This window comes from Leptonotus elevatus, chromosome 10, assembly GCF_054856555.1.
Source record: "Leptonotus elevatus isolate MCC_2025b chromosome 10, RoL_Lele_1.0, whole genome shotgun sequence".
Lineage (NCBI taxonomy): Eukaryota > Metazoa > Chordata > Actinopteri > Syngnathiformes > Syngnathidae > Leptonotus > Leptonotus elevatus.
In genome coordinates this window covers 23,159,952-23,173,275 of record NC_141248.1, presented here as the reverse complement: position 1 = coordinate 23,173,275, position 13,324 = coordinate 23,159,952, and the positions used below count along the sequence as shown (strand labels likewise).

The following is a 13,324-nucleotide window of genomic DNA, read 5'->3' as shown; positions in this document are numbered from 1 at the left end:
TGGTCCTTGTTGTTATCCTCGCTTTTAAGTACACGTGTACTTGCGGAGTGGGTGATGAGCGCAATTCTGGCCTGTGTGCCACGACCCTGAATGATGGCGTGTGGGCCGCGGGACCTTTTAAAAGCAACTGGCGCTAAATTGTCCGCTCACTTTTGCCTTTTTGTCTGGATTTATGATGCACTTTGGAGCTGCTTTGCAATTCTGAGGCCAGTGGCCTTTTGTGGGATGGAGTTTACAGGAGATCGTGTTTTGTTGATGTGGAATTAGGACGTGATCCAGTTAAAGGATCAAGCAGCACGTGGTGTGCAAATGCTCATGTTTTACATGTTAGTTCAAGATATCTGTGAAAACGCTCACAATTTTGACATTACAAGACTTTTTTAATACCTTCAAAAAAAATGGCTTCGTGATCATATTATTCAACTCAATCACCATTTGCCCTGTTGTGATCCTTACAATGTTTTAAAATTCAGCCAAGTTCACTTAGCTACAGGAAATTTGTGAAAAGACACAGGAAGTCTGACGTTTTTGTTTGAAGCACCCATTTTAGTATCAGCTACCAAATTTCAACCGTGTCGATTCTTGTTTGATGATAAATCAAAAGGGGGTGTTTACAGTTTGAAAACTGTTATCAACATTTGAATGTTGCCTCACTTCAATTTTAACATCACCTTGGTTCTTTGGGATTTGACGCCTAGCCTAGCAAGTGTCCAACTAGCTTTAGCCACAATCCAATTAATTGCATAGGCACTCTATAGGAAAGCGGTCAAGTTGGATTAATTGGCCTTTGTTATGCAAAGCAGGTGCTGTTTAACAAGAAATCAATACAACACAGGTTGAGTGATTTCACCCCCCTCAACCCCCCCCCCAAAAAAAACATAACCGTGTTTTTTTTTTTTTTAGTTTTAGTATGAATTTACTCTCAACAATGACGGATGTTCCGATGCAGTCCGTTTTGTAAAAGGATGCCAGCCATCATTCACTTCCCATTTGCAAACATCCAACCCTCGCTAATGTGTCCTATACGTCCCCCCGGGCTCCCATACATCAACTCTTGACCCATGAGCGAGGCTGGGAAAGGAAGTACAATTCATTATTGACGCTTCTAAGAGGGTGGGCTATAGTGAATTTTCATAAGGCCGATTTTTTTTTCTTTTTTTCTTTGGCTAATGTGCTAGCTGCAATGCCACAAGGAAAGTCAATATTTTACCATCGGGATTTGGAAATGTAAATAAACAAGAGCTGTGACTGGCAAAGGCAGCCTATTTGCATTTTACGACACCGATATATGAACACTGGCCACTTTTCAAGGTAAAGCGGGGACGTTATTATTATCGAGATAAATCCACTCCACGTGCCTTCAACACAGAGTAATCCTGCAGTGCAGAAATCAAGGGATGTCTTAAGTATTATTTACTTTGCTTCCATGCAACAAGCGAGCATTTCTAGGAAAGCACCGCTGATCTACTGATGTATTGATATTGTAAAGGAAATTAACATACACTAGACTTATGAGTTTAATTTGCTCTGTGACCTTGCTCATAATGCAAAAAAGTTTGTATCCCAAGTCATATTTCGCCTTTGAAATGAATGGAAATGCCATTAATCTGTTCCAGCTGTTCCCGGTGTGTGCACCTTGGCCATCAGGGAGCAGTATCAAACAGTCAAACAGTCACTCAGAACTACAGACAGGTAAGGTAAGTTCTATTTTCTCCCTGTTTTTTTTTTGTTTTTGTTTTTTACACACCTGGCTTGCACACATAAGGTAGGCCGATTCTCCCGCCCAGACTTCTGACTTTTCACAGAGGATAAATAATATAACTGCTGTCAAAATTAATCGACAAGTCAAATTAATTGACAATTATTTTAATAATCGAGTAATCGTTAAAACTAGCCAAATACTCCAATGTCAGTCTCTCAACAGTATTGATTATCTTTTGCATTGAACCAAAATAAGACATTTACTTTGAACCAGTTCCTGAATTTGTTCAAAAGGATCGGCACAACAACAATTCCTCTCATCGATATTGCTGAATTGATGTTTGGTAAACATAACCAATCAAAAACAGTAATTGGGGGAAAAAAAGGGTTTTGTAATACACTTAAATGTGAAATTAAATGTTATGCCATTTTTCGATTAATCGATGGAATAATCGATAGAATAATCGATTCTAAAAAGAATCGATAGTGACAGCCCTACCTGGGAGGAGTATACAGTATATTGTTGTCCACATGTGTTATTGTAATATTCGTGTTGGATTATAGGTCGGAAAAAAAGACATTTTGTAGAGTTCATGTAAATTGTCTTGAGGTCTCGCCAGTCTTCTCACTTCGGTGCTATGCATAATTCCAATCTGAATCCAAGGCTTTTCTCCTTTTGTCACTGACATGAGCAAGTGCAAAGTCAAGTGGATTGTAATTGAAAACAAATGTGTCTGGGCGCTTTATTGTTGGCACTTGGACTTTAATTGCCAAGGATCTTCCTTTCATAGCAGGAGCAATATTACTGCATGTAGCTTCTGTTCTGGGCGCCTTCATTGTCATTGCGTGGAAATAATATCTCGTTGAGAGCATTTGCAATGTTTTCTGAACCCCGCGAGTGTTCCACACTTTCAAGTCCTCTTCTAAACAAACGACGTTCAGTTTGGTGCAATCAGGAGTGTCATTTGCGTCAGCTTTTTATTCCCACAAGTGCGTTGAGTGTAAAAAAAAGAAAAGAAGAAGAAATAAACATCTTAAAATGGGCATTTCTGGGTAAATCCAAGCAAATAAATCTCACGTTCACTCATTCTGTCCTTGTCAAGATGTCTGTTGTTTCATTTAGCATTTATTTAGGCAGAAAATCGAATTTCATTAGTTGATGTCTATTGAGCAAATTTCACAGAAAATTGGGCTTGAATTAAAAAAAAAAAAGTGATTTCTTTTGGAGCTTGGTAAATGTTATAATGTACAGTATTTAAATATGTTGCGATAATCAGAGGTAAGTGAATTAATTGTGACCATTATTATTTATATGCTAATTTTGTGGTGATGCATTGTATAGTTACTTTTTTGTTTTAGTTTTAGTTTTTCTTTCTTTCTTTCTTTTTATAAGCAAAAAAAAAAAAAAACTAAATTAACGAAGCAACGTAGCCTACGGAACTAGCAAAATTATTATTGTGGGAATTTTGGAATCATCACATCAGGAAATGGATTATAATTTCTCTGAAATGATTAAATCCCACTTTAGACAGATTGGAGTTCAAGTTTTCTTTTTATTCATTTGTCATTTAACTACAATTCAAAATGTGTAATTTTCACATACTTTCTCTTTTAATTTCCTTCATAAGCATTCATTTTAGCATTCAGCTATTAACATTCAGCTTCCAGCATTCCCACGCAATTTCTGCAGAAATTGCACTTCGTCTAGTTACTAATATTGTTGTTGTTATTATTATTATTATTATTGCAAAAAATCCACAAGTGATGTCCCCTGGAAAATGTTTGCAATTGCCTATAGATGCCCCAAAATGCTCAAACGAAAGCAATGTTTTTACATTAGACATAGCGTTGATATTTCCGCCGGAAATTCAGCAATTCGCTGAATTTGCAAACGGTCCTCTGCTGAAGGTGAAATGCGGATTCAAACTCATAATCTCCCAGCTGCGAGGCAGACATGCTTAACCACCGCCGCGCGGTGCTAACTTCCCTTGAAGCAATTGACTCTTGAATTTAAGAGTTCCCCTTTTCAGAGCGAAATTGTTGACTAAATCCCTCGCGCTTTGCGATGTGAAAGAAAGATGACACGCCGCTCGCTTATTCCAGCTGGGATTTCATTTGTTTTGTTGTTGTGTCTGCGCTGACGCTTGTGTTCCGTCGTATGCGGCGCTTGTAAAATGAGTCCAAAATGCTTCTCTATGTAATGATGTTTATTTTAAGGTGTGATGTTCTGAAGTTTTAGCAGTCAGATCAACTCTGCAACCAAAGTCACCAGCCATGTTTTTGGCGCCAAACTCCTCGTAGTTCTCATAAGCGATCGTGTCTTCCGTTCTCGAAGGATCACAATGCTTGCACTTCTGACAGCTTCTTTCCTTTGTGTGCGCTGGTAATGGAGGAAGACGTTTGTGACCGCAGCGCTTTTAGATGTTTCGTTTTTGATGCATTCCGCACTCCTCGCCGCCTCTAGCGCTTTTACCATTAGCCTGTCTTAGCACTTGCAGTTGTTTTCACATTTCATAACAGACAATTCAGAGCGATCCGCCGTCTTCGCAACGCGCCGACGCGGTACATCAAATTATCGATTCAACAAAATAGCCGGCGTCGATATCAACGGTCTTTGTTAGAAAAGCAGCAGCGTGTTAGAAGACGTGGCTTGTGGAGTGGATGGAGCAAAAAAACATCGGCCCCAAAGTGGAGGCTGAAATTGAAGAGGCGCCACAAACGATCCATTTTTCAGCAAGAATCGCCGCCATGAGCTTACGTTGGCAGAGGTGCCGTTGTGATTTATACACTGACGTGCGGCAGGCGGCAGGTGCTGGACCGCAGACAACAAGAAAACCCCAAAGCCAGCCGTGTTTAAACTGTGTGTTCAAATTCGGGTCATCTTTCAACATTTAATCAAAACTTAGTACTTTGTATATATATATATTTTTTATTATTTTTATTTTTATTTTTTTTATTTTATTTTTTTAACCTCAAGGGTCTTAGTAATAATGACATATAATAATAATAATAATAATAATAAACTTGCTCAAAGAGAAAAAAAATGAACTGTGATGAAATGTTAAATATGTTATTCTTATGAAAGCTTTTGATACCTGGAATTGATGCATTCTTTTTGGGTGAAAACAGGCGCATGACGCTGCATGAAACGGCCCTGGCAACATAATTAACAACATTCATAATTAGATATGTCGGCCTGTGGATGAACTAGTGAGGCATGTATACAGTGTCAGTGGACAAAATGCACACGAGTTTTGTATAATAGTGTCAGATGGCGATCAAGGCAGCCGTCTGAAAATATATATTCACGCTCTTCACTCCAGAGTATAAATATCAGTGGTTCTTAACCCTGGGGGTTCGGCGAGTCACTCTTAAGTAGTAAGTTGCAATTCATCGAAATTCCATTACAATTTCAATTATTGCACTCCACAATGACAAAATCATACATTTTTGAATTGTTTAAATGTATACATTTGCACCTTTTTTACATTTTTAAATAACTAATTTAATACATTTTATTTCATCCACAAAGAACTTGCATAATTACAGTGTTTCAAATAATTGTATTTTTCTTAATATTTTTATTATTATTTTTTTACATTTAAACATTTTCTTGTTTTGTACAAAAAAAATTGATCGTCCTACTTTACAGTGCAAATGCTGCAGTTTTTAGCCAACATAATTTTTTTTAAATAATTATAATATTTATATATTATTATTATTATTATAATAAATTCTGTTTAGTCCAAAAAAAACAACTTACATAATTATATTGTTTCTATTTTTTTTAATTGGTCTTAATATTTTAAAAATAAATAAATGCATTATATTATTATTATTATTATTATAAATTCAGTTTGGTCCATAAGGAACTTACATAATTGTGTTTCTATTTTTTTTTCTTGTTTTGTCACAAAAAATAAAAATTGTGATTTCAATTATTGCCAAAATGATGATGATGATTATTTTTTCCCGTAATCGAGCAGCCCTTCCCTCAGGTTTTCGGCGGAGGTGAAGACACACACTTGACTCCTATGATTTGCGATGCCAAAAATGCCACGGTATGTCAATTAGGTATGCTTTTTAATTCAAGCCCATTTCAATTTCAATGCGTACTTCCGTAGCGGTACCGAATTCCCAAAATAGTCAGCCAGCCCAGAAGCACCGGAGAAAGTGTTTGAATGAGAAAATAAGAGATTTGAGGTTTGATATCTCTGTCAACTCTCGTAATTTTGCTGCGCGGCCGAGGACAGGCTTTATCTGGGGATGAGAAGAAGAAAGTTTAGCTCGGGCCCGTCGGAGCTGCTGGGCTCGGCACAAGTTGACTTCTTATCCTCCCAGGGTTTACCCAGAGAGAATTTTGGCAATTTCTATTCCGATTGGAAGCAAAGTGGACCGAAGGGCTAAATGAACTAAAAGCTTTTGATCTCCCTCGCAGAAGATTTACATTTGCGGGGGAGCGAGGCCTAATCTGCGTATTTTTAAACACCCGCAAAAAAGTTTGACCAGAAGCCAGTGATGACCGACGTCTTGTAGTTCCCTCCTCGCGCATCTTTTTCCCCCCCCCCTCTTTCCTTCCTTCTTTTTCTTTCTCTCAACATCTCCATCTACCCCCTCGCGTCGTTTATCCTCTCCGGAGGCTGTCCGTCTTATCAGCACACCGAATGGATTGAGCTTCATCTCGAGCGTTTGTTGCGGGTTCAAGAAAGGCCCATTTGGGAGGATGAATGCAGTTGAATGATGTGTTCACGTGAGCCTTTGGTGCCAAATAACATTTTTAATTCCGCGGAATTCCTCCCCGCGCACGTGTTGTTGCAAGCCTTGACATTATGACAAACCGCCACACTCTCTTTGGCCTCGACATCAAACGCTTTTTTCCGCTTAGCTGAATTTATTCACAACTTCTTAAAAGTAGTAGACATCCCTCGTGTATGTGTGTGCGCGCGTGTGTGTGTACCTCAAGAGATGTCGCATGCATGTGTAAAAATCCATTCGAAATTCTTGATGAGTTAGTTTCCTTGGCGTTTAATTCTTTTGTGGCCCTTTTCTGCAAGAAAACACTGACAGGAGTTGTATTTCCTGCAAGTGGCACTTTTCACACTTATTTGCTGAAAAACTTTTTTTTCTGATTTTCTGAAGTGCCCCAAAATGACACCAAAATAGGAAAATAATAGATTTTGGGATTATTAGAGTTAGCTTTTAATTCATTTTGATTTCAATTTTTTTTGCTCATTCACTCCCAGCCATTTTCACTGAAGCGACCCCCTTCACTCCCAGCTGTTTTACTGGATTTTGGTTGATTTTGCAAGGGCCACCGAATATTGTGTTCTATTGCTATAAAAACATGGAACCGACCAAAAGAAAGATTTGTATCTCTTCTTTCATCATGTTTCCGTTTTGCTGCAATTTGCATTAGAATATAGCTATGTTTCATCATTATTCGCAAACCTGTTGAAAACACTGGGGAAAAGAGCTTTTTGCAACATGGCCCTGGTTGATCTCTTATACTCTGCTGCCACCTGCTGGTCGTTTTTTGTAATAACTACATTACTTTGAGCAAACTCTTCAGGTCAGAGGCTGCGTCAAAGCCTTCTTTATGCTCTAGCATAAAACAAACAAACATAAAAACATATAAATAAGTCTTTGGGACACTGGTAATATTTTAAATATAACATATTAATATGTTTTTAGTAGCAAATTAGTTAAATTCAGTTGTTTTAATACATTTTAGAGCAGGTTAGTTAGTTTTTTAATGCTTTGTTTGAGTTAAATTTTTATTTAGTTTTAGTATTTTGTTTTATTTTTAATGGAATCTTTGTTGGAGGTAATAGAGGTAAGTTTAAAAAAAAAAAGTATTTTGTAATTAAGTCAACAAAAATTATCAAACGACTGATCGAATTAAATATATTTAAAATAAACCCAGAAGAAAATGAATTAACATTTGGTGGTCCAGGCTTCTTTCCATTGAGGAGCGACATGAAACCATCAGTGGACCGAATTGTGAACCCAATCAACTCCTCAGCCGCCTCTCTGCCATCTGCGAAGCGTGACATGACGGTGATGTGCACAGCTGTAGGGTCTGCCGACAGGTTGTTCGGTATGTTAGGGTGACATACTGTCAGATGTTAATGGGATGTTCTGGCAACCGGTGTTGCTGGGTTTGTAGCTGCCTGGGAAATCCAGTTGTTTGTTGGACGTCACTGTCGGGACTGAGCACATTTCTGACACGCCAGCATTAATGCGTCCTGTTGGGAGCAAGCGATTGTTCCTCATATTCACGTCACATCTACTAACGTCAAAGTGGTCCTGATCCAAGGCCCAATCTGAATTTAAATGGGTTTAATTAATCCAAATGGAATGGTAGCGGAATCTTGGGTTATATCTTAGCTTACCTTTTTAGTCTTGGTTTTAAATCATTGTTAGGGTAACTTGATTGAATAAAGTTTTAGATCAGGTGTCTAGCCCGAGTTGTAGGACTCAAATAATAGATGCCAAGATCGCAAAGGTTGGAATGTGTTAGTTGAGTTTTTGGTTTTAAGTTCATTAGCAGTCAGGGAGGAAATTATCTTGTTTTGAGAAAATAAAATGGCGGTTAATTTGAGCTGCGTATACGTTTATATTATCATTGGTGTTCACATTAGCTTTTGAACTGGACCATGTTAGAAGACAGGGTAGCTGGGCTTTGGTTTCTGATTTTTAAAAAACAATTATTTTTTTTTTTTTTAATTGTTAGTAGTCAGGAGTAATGTTTCTAGATAGTGCTCTTGTTCTAGGACGAAAGTGCTGCATGTCGAATTAGCAGAGTATTAGTTTGAACTACTGCACCGTGGCTAATGATTGCTTGGATGTCTAGACGGGGTGATTTGCACTTGAAATTATGTTTTTAGATCAGTCATCTGGATTTAGGAATAGGAAATTGTCATTTTTGTGCTTAAAATGTAGTTTTTTTTTTTTTTTTTGATTGTGGTGGTTTGGTTTATGATAGTAATAATCCATCCATCCATCCATCCATTTTCTGTACCGCTTGTCCTCACAAGGGTCGCGGGGGTTGCTGGAGCCTATCCCAGCTGGCTTCGGGCAGTAGGCGGGGTACACCCTGAACTGGTTGCCAGCCAATCGCAGGGCACACAGAGACGAACAACCATACTCACAATCACACCTATGGACAATTTGGAGTGTCCAATTCACCTGCCATGCATGTTTTTGGAATGTGGGAGGAAACCGGAGTACCCGGAGAAAACCCACGCAAGCACGGGGAGAACATGCAAACTCCACCCAGGAAGGCCGAAGCCCGGACTTGATCTCACAACCTTTGCACTGGGAAGCGGACGTGCTAACCAGTCAGCCACCGTGCCGCCGATAGTAATAATAATAGTAATAATGGTGTTGAAGATATTTAGTTTTGCTATCCATGTATCAGGTTTTTGTGTCAGAATATTGTCACTGATGATAGCATTTCGTCAAATAATTAAAATAATTGCTCAAGTAATTTTTTTGCAAAAAAAAAATCTTTTTTTGCCTTAATCATCTCCTTGTGATGCAAATGGTTAAAAACATTTTGTGTTTCGTGAAAAAATCTGGAAAAAAAAAAAAGACTTTATTTTAAGAAGGCGTCAATTTGTGAGTTGTTTGTTGTTGGTATAAAATTGGTCACCAGAATCATGGCCAGTTATGGCCAGATATGCTTTTAGCCTGAATCGTGGTCAAGGGAACAAATAGAAAGTGCATTGATGTTTCTGTATTAGGCAATTTGTAACTAATGGTTGTGTTTCCATAGTCAGGAACCCGGCTGCTGCCAGCGGGATCGAGCGGATTCACCTCCGATGGGCACCAGGGGTTGATATTCGGATTCACGGCATGCCAGTGGGTTAATTCTGTGGGTGCTGTCCCCCCTGGCGGGGAGTGGGCGGGTCTCCCCCTCTGTTGGCTGCTGGGTGGCGGCTGCGTCTTGGCCGTTCCCTGGGTCTCTTGGGGGGTGCTGCGTTGCGGGGCTTTCCCTGGTGTCGGGGGCGGCGCCGTTCCGGCGCGGTCCGTCGCTCTGGGCCCGGCGACGCGGTTCGGGGCCTGTGGGCCGCCGGGGTGCCCGGTGGTTCCCTCTCCCCTCCCCCTTCCTCCCCCTTGCTGCCTCTCCCTCCTCGCCTCTCCCCGCCCGTCCTCCGCCTCCCTGTCCCCTCTCCCTCGTCGCCCTTCCTCCTCCTCTCCCCCTCTCCTTGCGTCCCTGCCGCTGCCCCCTGCCCTTCTTGTCGTCCCCTTCCCTCCTCCCTTCCCCTTCCCCGGTACGCCTTCCTTCCCCTCCCCTGGGCCGGGGGCTCCATCCATGGCCCGGGTCTCGGTGCTATGGGGGCCGGCGGGGGTGGCTGGGGTTTGGTGTCGTGCCCGCCCCGCTCCGGTGGGCGTCCTGACACCTCGGGCGGGACCCAGTATCCGGGGGGCGAGCCCTATCGCCCCGCCGGACGGGTCCCATATGCCCGCCGGGGTCCTGGTGGGGTGGGTGGGGGCTTGGTGGGCCGGTGCGCCTCCTGCCCCCGCCCGGTTGGGGGGGGCCCCGCTGGTCACACCTCTTAACTCACTACACTAGGTTTGCACAATACACTTTTATAGACATATAGGGCACATAACACACTTTGGGGGGTGGGGTAGGGTGGAAACACCGTCTTCACCCTACAACTCCCCTCCAATTTTAATACACCACACAACTTGTGGGTGGGGGGGGGGCTTGGGGGCTTGTGGGGGTGCCATCGGTTGGGGGCCGCAGTATAGAGCAGTGCTGCGGTCCCCTGTCCGTGTCGCCACCCGCCCCCCCCCCCCCCGCCCTATCTATTTTTTTTAATGCACCACATACACTCAGCAACATGCTTGGGTGGCGGGTGGATCGGAGCGTGGGAATATCATTTCCATCGGCTCCGGTTCACCTGCTCCTAATTTTAATGCACCACACACACACACTTGTATATACACTGGGTGGGGTCACATTCACGGTTTAGGGGTAGAGTTCGCCAGTCCGCGAGCTGGCGGACTCAGTAACAGGGGTTAATTTTCACAAAGAACGCTGGGGTGACGACCGGGGCCTTCCCCCGCTGGGCCTGGGGTTCGGGGGTGTCGGCCGCCCTCCGGTGCCCCCATCTCCCCCTTCTGCCCCCGGTGTTCCGTCCTTCCACACGGCGGGGGGTGGGGTGGGCGCGGCTGCCCTCTCCGCTCCGCTGTCCGGCCCCTCTTCGGCGCCGGTGCCTGGGTGCGGGTGGTCCCCGGGGGCTGGGGGTCGGGGGTTGGGGGGCTGCCGGTTGGTCGGGGTGGGGTCGGGGGGGGGGGGGGGCGGCTTTGTTGGGGGGGGGCGGTGGTGGGGGTTGCGGGGTGGGGGGGTGCTGGGGGTGGGGGGTGTCTGGGGGATTGGGGGCATGGGGGCGGCTGGGGCTGGGTTGGGGTGGGTGGCGGGGGGTGGATGGGGGGCGGGGGGTGGTGGGGGGGGCGGGGGTTGGGGGCCGGTGGGGTGCCTGGTGGGCCTGCAGTGCCCCGTCCTGCTGCGTTGGGCCGGGGGCGCGGGCCGTGTTGGGGCGGGGGGCGCTCCTGCTCCTGGGTTTGCTCTCCGGCCGGTGGCCCTGGTGGGGCCCGGGGGTCGTCCTTTGGCGCTGCCGCGGCCTGGGGGGCCCTGAGGTGTTGCGCTTGCTCTGTTCCGGCGGGGGTCGACGGCTCCCCTCTTTGGTGGAGATTTTCATGCATGCCAGATCCACCACACCAGCATCTACCGAAACTCAGACACAATCTGTTTCCTCCTCAGGTTATTGAATCGGTGGAGGCTGGTGTCTCGGATCTCACGCGGCTTCGTCTGTCCTTCCTTCCTTTTCTCGGTCTCTCCGTTGGTCTCTTGAGGCCTCCCTGACTTTATGTTTTTTGGATTTGTTGGGGTCTGGATGTTTCTTGGGCTGGGGAGGAGTTCTGGTGGGGGGTGTCTGGTCGGTGCTGGATTTCACCTTCCTTGGTTTTCTTCGGTCCCCTCGGGTCTCCTGGTGTTCGATTTAGGTGAACGGTATAAGATTTTTTTTTCTAATAGGTTTTCTGGTGAGCTAACAAACACACGCACGCACGCACGCACGCACGCACACACACATACTCACCCACACACACAAAAAAAAAAAAAAAAAAGTATGTATGTATGTATGTATATATGTATATATGTATGTATATATGTGTATATATATATATATATATATTTAAAAAAAAAAAAAAAAAGAGCAATGATGATGACATTTCCGAATGAACAATACTGAGCTCTTAAAAAAAAATAAAAAAAAGAAAAAAAAAAAAAAAAAAAAAAAAAAAAAAAAAAAAAGAAAGTGCATAATGTTAAGTCAATAACCTGCGCGGCGCGGATGGATGGCGAGCTGTTGTGGCTATAAAACAAAGAGTCACTTGTATTGACACAGCCATCCATAGCACTCTGCTAACTCTCTGCTGACTAGACAGAGAGACTGTTTTTCTACCTTTTTACATTCATACGGTGTTCACGTCCCGGCTGACTCTTCCTGAAAATAACCGCGTCTCCTTGTTGTGGATCTTCACTGCAGATGTTTTTTTTCTGCACTGCACCTCAGAGGACATTTGGAGTTCTTATCAAAGTAACATGGAAGGAAATTTGGGTGTTGAAATTGGATGTGACTGGCTCTACATCCAGGACAGGAGGAGGACAGAGGGTGTTTTTACTGACAGCCTGCGCCCTATTGCCTCATACATCAAGGTGTATCGGGTTCGATATGATAGTGTATAATCATAGTTTGATATGATATACTTCCCCTTTGCTCATATCCATTCAGCCTTCCACGGCTTTGTAAAAACTGTGCCACGTTGGCATCCGGCCCGCAGCCGTCAGGAAGAGCGGCAGGAAATATATAGACGTCGGTCCAAAACAGAGGCAACAATTTTTAATTTGCCACTGATAGGGTGACGCGTCCTTGGCTGATGCCGGCTGATTTACGCTGCGCAACTTTGCAGAGGTGCTTTCCAGGCTGATGGCCTCACATTTATCTTGAATACTAACAGTAAATAAAACACACAAATATCAACGGCAAGTTGAAGCCCTGTTAAAATGGTCCTTGAATTTACTTGTATAGAGACAGTGAAACCCGTTGATGGGACCTACGGAGCAAAACCACAAAGGCAACCAAATAAACTATAAAAGTGACTGCCGACACATAATACAATGTCACGCTCATATATGACATCACAGTGCCATCACTTGCACAGCTGTGATTGGTCAATACGAGAGCGTTAATGGTACCCTTACATCACGTAAGGACTCTCTGTACTTGTGTCACATATTTGGTGGTCATAGTTGCTTGTAACTGAAATACTCGTGTAGCTCATACTACCAGAAACAAATTCCTTGTTTATTTTTACTAGGGGTGTCAAAATTAGTGAGTTCTTTTAACCCTACTCATTTTTTTAACGCGCAATGAATATCCGACCCTTACTTGGAAAACACGTCCACGTCAAAATTAAGCAGTAATAAATTTAATAATAATGCATATATTTGTGGAGACTGGGGCCAAGTTGTATTCAACAATTTAAAAAAAATTGCATAATTTCACAAGCTACTTCATGTTAAAGATTAGATAGCTCTTCATATGAA

At 43.2% G+C, this 13,324-nt stretch overlaps 1 protein-coding gene across 2 annotated transcripts in view; it reads left to right on the top strand.

The window, feature by feature from the left end:
• The window catches only part of cdh22 (cadherin 22), a 209,059-nt gene that overhangs the window by 2,897 nt on the left and 192,838 nt on the right, over positions 1-13,324 (top strand). For both annotated transcript variants that reach the window (XM_086086392.1, XM_086086391.1), the window contains exon 2: positions 1,617-1,692. The gene's annotated coding sequence lies outside the window, so the exon portion shown is untranslated. The remainder of the gene's footprint in view (positions 1-1,616; positions 1,693-13,324) is intronic.